Source organism: Barbus barbus, assembly GCF_936440315.1.
Source record: "Barbus barbus genome assembly, chromosome: 21".
NCBI classification, from domain to species: Eukaryota; Metazoa; Chordata; class Actinopteri; order Cypriniformes; family Cyprinidae; genus Barbus; species Barbus barbus.
Window position 1 is genome coordinate 14,882,789 of NC_136749.1, and position 8,023 is coordinate 14,890,811.

The following is an 8,023-nucleotide window of genomic DNA, read 5'->3' on the forward strand; positions in this document are numbered from 1 at the left end:
AAACACTGGGAAATTAGCAAGGAAGAACAGAAACAGGTGTGGGGCAATCACATGCAGGGCTGGGGACACATTAACTATTACTTAAAGGGACGAGGATGGCCAAATAGGGACACGAGAGGAAGGGAAACACAAGACAAGGACTGACACTTATATTATGAGAAATATTGAAAACGTATGTAGAATTGTGTTATACTGAGGAGGGGGTGTGTCCCCCTTTAGGAATCTGTGGGAATGTTTATCCATCTTCATCCAGTTGCAACCCTGGAATGCTAGAACTTCACGAGTTCACACTTACATATAATAAATAGAATAAAGTATATGCGTATTTGGCATAATAGGGGAAGGGAGGGCTCCGAGCTCGGAATTTTGGCCCGAACCCAGAGTACCCTCTCTACAGTTTAGGACGAATAGTTGTAGGTGGCAGAGGGATGCTAGAAAACTGCCAATGAACAGAGGTAAGTCTGCTGTGTATATATACACTTATCTTGTTAATTGGGTTAATTACTGATTGTTCTCCTCTCGCTTTAATTAGGTTAATTATTCTGGTATGTATCTTTTACTCTTAGATTAATCTTTGAGAATTTGATGTTTTGTATTGATATGATTTGAATATTAAATTTAAAAAATTAAATATTTTTTTATTCAAAAGAAAAATTGGTAACTCTATCTCGTTCAGTTGTAAGTCATTTATAAGTGATTAGTTAATGATGAACGAATAATTTACAAAATATTCATAAGCGATTAATAAGTGATATGCTAACAATTTGTGTATGTTTTGTTAATTAATTTACAAGTCATTGACAAGTAATTAGTTAATGATGAACTAATCATTTACAAAACATGACTATGCGTTCATGGAGGATTAATAAGTTATATGTTAATATTTTTAGCTATGTTTTGTAGATTAAGTTATAAATCATATACAAGTGATTAGATGATGATGAACTAATCATTTACAAAACATGACTATACATTTACAAATGATTAAGTAATATGATAACGATTTACAAATCTGTCATAAGTTATCTTTAAAAAAATAGCATCATAAAATAGTCAAACAGCTCCTTAGTAAATGGTTAATAGTTACTAGTTATGGTACTAGTTAATATATTATTAATCACTTATAAATCATTGAAATGTCAACATTACACTATTATCTCAATAAACATTATAAATCATTTACAAAGCTTTCTGCATCCCCTAATCTAGTGTAAACAACTCATCACTTGTAATTAAATGTGTTACGCATCATTTGTAGATCTTTCTTACCTGTTACAAATGATCTGTAGCTGCTGTAGCTACTGTTACATTTAGATTGAACAACTTTGCACAAATGTATGCTTACATTTACATTTATTGACTGGAAGCATCAGTGGATTAGAATGAGTTCAAAATTTTAAAACAAATTAGTAGTGTTTTGCATTATATGCCACTGTTTTCCAGAAAAAAGTGTTTTTATCCACCTTATTTTTAACATAAGAGCATATGTGACCTTTTTTACCTTGAATGTGCAAGACTTCCGGTGTCACTTCCAGTATTTTTAATTTTTTTTGGCCTCATAAAAAGATCCCATGATGCTGCTTGATTTTGCAAACTGGTATTTATTATCATATTATTTTAATTTATGACAGTCATAGCCCAAGGATGTTACAGAAGAAATACAATAGCTGGAACACCATTCTCTAAGTCAAAGTCTGTTAAATTGTGTATTGCAATAAAAAAAAAAAAAAAAAAAATGAGTGGGTACAGAAAAAAAAGAACAAAATTAATGAGTCATTCTACAAATCGTACAGTTTCCACTGTGTCCTTCATATGCATATGTGTATAAAACTGCATTACAACCCAGTTACTATCTAAACTCGAAGCAGTGAATTATTCTATGAATCTATTCTGACACACTATTCTATAAATCATCATCCTTTAAAGAAGAACCTTTTTCAAGGAAAAGCTAAAGTCTTCTCTTTTTATCACTTGCATTTTGTTTAGGGGACAAAATAGATAAAGAAATGGCAGCATTAAATTCTCTAAATAGCACCTTGTTTCAGAAGCATAAGACTTGTAATTATGTCAGACTGAACTGTAAAAAACGGTCAACCCTGTTACATTTCTTAAAGGAATAGAAAATGCCTAAACACTGTATTGTGTGTTGTGTACACTGCAGAGTGTAGTAAAGTCTGTTTACAGCGGTTAATATACAGCAAGGTTTTCTAGCTGTCCATGTCTTTAAAATTTGAGAAAAAAAATATATACAAGGAAAAACATTTTCATAGTAATGCTAAGTCATTGATGAAAAATTGCCAGAGGCATTACACTGGTTAAAAAAACAAAAAACAAAATCAGAATATTGATTTCACAGCATTCTATTATCATAGATGTGGTCTGGATTACATGCAGGAGCTTCTGTTTGTTCACACCAGCTGTTGGGGGATAAAGATCAAAAATTAAGATGATAAATTCTGCAAATCTCTTAAAAAAAATGGCAATACAGGCAACATATAGCATATTTTTTGATGTGGTTTACAAAAGTATGCCAGTAATTAAATGCAGACTAGATAGAATATGAAGTCCAGTATTACAGTTAGCATGTTTCATATTTTTTGAGAGTGTTTATATGAACTGTCTAAAATGATTTTTTTAGTGGAGCAGGTAAATTAGTCCAAACCAATTTAATGTGACACATATTTGTATGTAGTTCAGGACCGATAGAAAATGAATGATTTAACTATTGCATTGCGTTAACTTACAGATGACTACGGTTTCTTTTATGCTTAACTGAAGAATACAACGGGACATCCACCACTGCAAGAAAACAACTTTTATTAAATATACTTGATCAAGTGCACATATTGCATATATTTATAAGAACTTACCATAAATATCACTTACCTCCAGAAATATCAGAATAATACACTGAAGACTGGCAGTTCAAATCTACTATGAGACACCAAAATAAGTTCTTTACCATCTGATCAAATTCTACCACCATTAAATGGCATGAAAGTTACAGCATTACCAAGTTTCTTTGTTTCCAACATGAGGACTTTCATCACAAAGATGGCATGATATGAACTGTATTTCACGTCTCATTGCAACACACCCAGAACACTTAAAACATTAAAATCCTACATACATTTATCTTGGGTGCGTTTTCCTTTCTGACACTGACATAGTAACAGCACATCTTACAATTTCCCGAAGAACAGCAATTAAATTCAGTCATTTGAAAGAAAATATCTGCAAAATGAGTAACTGTAGCTGATCCAGGTGTCTGTTTGAATAAGTCAGAGTATTATAGAAAGTACAATTTACCCATGCAAACAAGCTTTGTGAATAAAAAAACAAAAAAACAATCATCACTTTCTCTTTCATTTACAATAAGCCATTGTTTAAAAAATGCTGTTAAAGAACAATGTTCAACTTTTCAGGTATTCTTTTGTGGACTTACTTTGGTTGTCAATTTTGGGCCTTTGTTTTTGGAAATACAGAATGACACAGACGGCCAGTGATATGAGGACACACAAAGACACTACTGTGGTCATCACTACTACTGTCAGATCAGCTGTCACTGCTGCACTCTCGTCACGGTTGTTGCCTTCAGTCTGAAGAACTGTACTGTCTGCTGTGGTTGGAGCATCTGTGATCACTAGAGAAAAGATAAATGAACAACATCTGAGTGAGTTTGATTGTTTTTTTATGTTTTTTTTTTAATCACGCACATGAATTCAGGTATTTGTCTTGTGGATAACAATATTGTGAAAAGTATTTTTAATGTCAAGATTTTGATTTTATTTTTTCACGGTACCCTCAGGCCATCCAAGATTTAAATGAGTTTATTTCTGGAACAAATTTGGAGAAATTTAGCATTACATCACTTGCTCACCAATGAATCCTCTGCAGTAAATGGGTGCTGTCAGAATGAGTCCAAACAGTGATTAAAAAAAAACAAAAAAAACGTCACAATAATTCAAGTACATGGCTCCAGTCCATCAATTAATGTCTTTTGAAATGAAAAGCTGCAGCACTCTTGGAAGAGTCCTAGTTGTTCCAAACTTATTCCATTTAAGAACTAAGGAGGCCACCGTGCTCTTAGGAACCTTCAATACAGCAGATCTATGACAATTTCTACTCCAATCAATATGTAGAATTTTCTCAAAGATGATTCAGAGAATGGCTTTCAGCTGAGCTTGATTTCAAGTGTCATACCAGTCTGAATACTTGCCAATATAATTTTTTTCGTCCTATTTCTTTTTCTTTTTAAACTTACAGTTTTCACAACTGCTGTGGGGTATCTGATTGTTATAGTAAAAAAAAAATATTTTAAACTTTTTAGCATAAGGCAGGAACATCATAAAATGTGAAAGAAATAGCCTGAACACTTTCTTCAACCAAAGAATCTATAATCACTCTATAATCAAAATACAGTGTTTATAATAGAAAATGTATCCAGAAATTCAGAACAAGTAAATAGTAATACAATGTTTAGTGTAAGCTTGTTTACCCTATTCCCTAATAGATAATCTAATATAATAGATGTGCCCCAGAGACAGATCCCCAGCAAAGATCATGTCACTTAGATGGCCATCGGGACAAGACCACAGGAACCAGATGACTCCTCTGCACAATCTGACTTTGCTGCAGCCTGGAATTGAACTGCTGATTCGTCACTGGCCCCCCAACTGAGCCTGGTTTCCCCCAAGGTTTTTTTTCTCCATTTCTGTCACCGATGGAGTTTTGGTTCCTTGCCGCTGTCACCATGGCCTGCTTAGTTTCCAGCAATATCTTGATTGCACAGATACTATTTGAACTGAACTGAGCTGTATGATGACACCACTGAATCAATGATGAACTGACTTTTTGTGTTTACTGTTACTGTTTTTGTGTTTACTGTTGTCTTTTGCATTATTACACATTATTTTCCTGTACTGTAAAGCTGCTTTAACACAATCTGTATTGTTAAAAGCGCTATATAAACAAAGGTGACTTGATTTGACTTAATCTAACTACAGGCTATAATTACCACAACAAATTTTTACACAATTTAATCAATGTCCGCCATAAGACTCTGCATTTAGACTTTATGGTTACATATTGGATTGAAAACATACCTTTCATGAGCAGCTTTACTTCATAGCAGGTTTTATAATTCACTCTGCACCGATACCACAATTCATCAGTGTACACTGCATCTCTTATAAGCAGAGATCCGTTCTTTAGTTGTCTTGCTCTCTCATGCAGAGGCTTCAGGAGTTTCTCTGTGCTGCTTGAAGGCTTGTTTGGATGGCGATATTGGGTTATTTCTGTTGACTGGTGACCGTTAACAACTTTCCAAGTGACTTGTTCGGTTCTGTTTTGAAGAGGATGTTCAGAGCATGGCAGCAACACTGAAGAGCCTGGTGTTGGATGGACAGAGCCCAAAGTTTTACACTCTGAAACCAGAGAAACATACTATATTACAATGGGTTACCTGGGGATTATTTGCTTGTTTCAGAAATTTGCATTCTTACCTTTGACCCTCAGGTTAATTTGAGTTGCATGAAGGCAGTCCTGATCCTTGTAGACCTGACAGTCATAAAAGCCATCATCAGATAATCTGATGTCTTTCAGATCAAGTGTAACATTTGCAGCATCTTTCCTCACAGAACATCTCTGGTGCTCTGATGTTGAAGAGATGTCTGGATATATAAGGATGTCTTCATCTTGGTTTTTCTTGTGTAGTTCGACTGTTAAAGACTCCAGCAGGTGGGTTGTGGTTAGGCAAGAAATAGACATGCTGTCACCTTGAACACAGTTTATGTTCAACTGTCGAACCTGCTGGCAGCGTCTCTGTGTCGCCACTGAAAGGAAATGAAGATCAAAATGACACATAAAGCACTGAGAGAACAGAGATATGAAAACCACCACATCACTTACAGTAACAAACAGCATTTATTTTTATTATGAGTAACTTTTTTTTAACTGGTTCTACTTCTACAAGCAGGGCCGGATATACCTCTTATCGTGACATAGGCAAAACTATTTTTTGGGCCCCCCTTCCTTATTAATAGGCCTATATAATATTACCACCCCAGCAAACAAAAATATTTCGTAATCAGTGGAAACCGTTACAGTGTTTTCTATCGCAATAAGCGCTTGCGTTCAGTCAATAAAAATCAAATCTCTTAATTTGTTTGAGAATGGAGAAAGACTGTTCCATAGGCTCCAGCGTCGTGACCACTTCGGGAGTGCATTGTTTCTCTAATAATTTTAATGGCCTGGAGTCCCAACCACACATCAATACATTGTTCAGATTAATTATTTTAAGACATTTGTCATGTTTCTGTACTGAAATCGTGTGCGTATTGAACTAATTTCTTGCGTACCTCCTAAACCGTCCATTGCAAATTTCAAAACGTAAATTTAGAGCTAATAACGGAGGCTTGGGTCATTGATATGCAGACTAACGCAGTTATTAATGCAATCTAAAACGTAGTTGTTAGAGAGAGAGAGAGAGAGAGAGAGATTAAGCACATGGGAATAGCTGTGTCTGTGCGTCTCGCAGCAGTGTCTCTAATAGCAAATCTTTAAGTTGAACTGCTTCAAGAACCTCGCTATTGAGAAATGTTATGTAGCTTTTCAGCTGTGGAACTATTTTATTAGTGTGTGCGCGAGTGCGTGTCTGTACTGTGTGTGCATCTGTGAGTGAAAACGAAAAAGAAAGAAAGCTTGATTTCCGTACATAAAAAAAGGTGGAAAACATTGAAATAGTTGGTCATTTTTTACCCTATTGTTTGTTATATTTATTTGCTCAATGTCTTATGGTGTTTTGGTTATTTTACTCTTGTAGATACCCCATAGTATAATACAAAATATTATACATATATCTCTTCATTGTGTTTGGGCCCCCCTGGACGAGCGAGCCTCAAATGCCTATGCGTAAATCCGGCCCTGTCTACAAGCATCAACACATTTTAGAAAATGAGAACAATACATTTTACATTTATTTTGGTTGTTGTAGTCCATATTCACTAGTTTATATATTAGTCTAGCTGAAGTTGTGTTCAGCTGTGTTTAGAAAAGCTGTGGAAGAGATGGTAACTTGTCAGACTTCTAAAAAAGGGCAAATCATGGAAGCCTTTTTAGCAGGAGCATCTGTAACATTCACAGCCCAATTGTTTGGCATTTAAGAACAGAAGACTTTACACTGCTTTAAAAGCCTTTATCACTATGTAGCTACAAAAAGCTTAGCAAGACATTGTGAAAAAGAAAAGTGGTCAAAAACTGAAAGCGAATGATAGAGACCGTCAAACACTTATGGACTGTCTAAACAACATAGCAAAGGGACAGAAAACCTCAGTGTTCAAATTGATGATGTTTCCCCAAAATCTAACCACAGAGAACTTCATAAAGCAAACATCCAAGAGTGGACACTACTAAAACTTTAATCAGACACTGATGCTAAAATGGGGAAAAAGATGGTGTCATAAGTCCTGGACCAAGATGAGCTTCAGCATCTGCTCTGGCCAGTCATATCACCTGACTATGGAGACTATACCAAAGTTTTATAAATCTGTTCTAAGAAGGTTTCAAGCTGTATAAAAGGCAAAGGGTTTAGTTAAAAAAAAAAAAATACTGCCTATTTGCCATGTGTTCACATTATTTTGTCCAGCCCCTGTATATAGTCCTTACACATATACACATATTCTACGAAAGTATGGTCTGAACTCCCTGTGAAGCAAAGAAACCAGTGACATTGCCAGTGTAATATTGATTGAGTCATGCAGGTTAAAGTATGTACACAAATGTTTATTAAAACTGTAACATGAATGACAACATTTGAATTATTATTACGGCAGTGTTTCTATAATACTGCTTTGAAACAATGTCCATTGTGAAAATTGCTTAATAAAATAAAGGCATGTCACATTTACACACCCATACAACATTAGTTTGTATGTCGGTTAAATGAATTTGATTTCATAACAATGACACTTACCTTTGCATTCTAATAAAGCTGCTATTAGAAGATATAGAAGTAGGAAATATG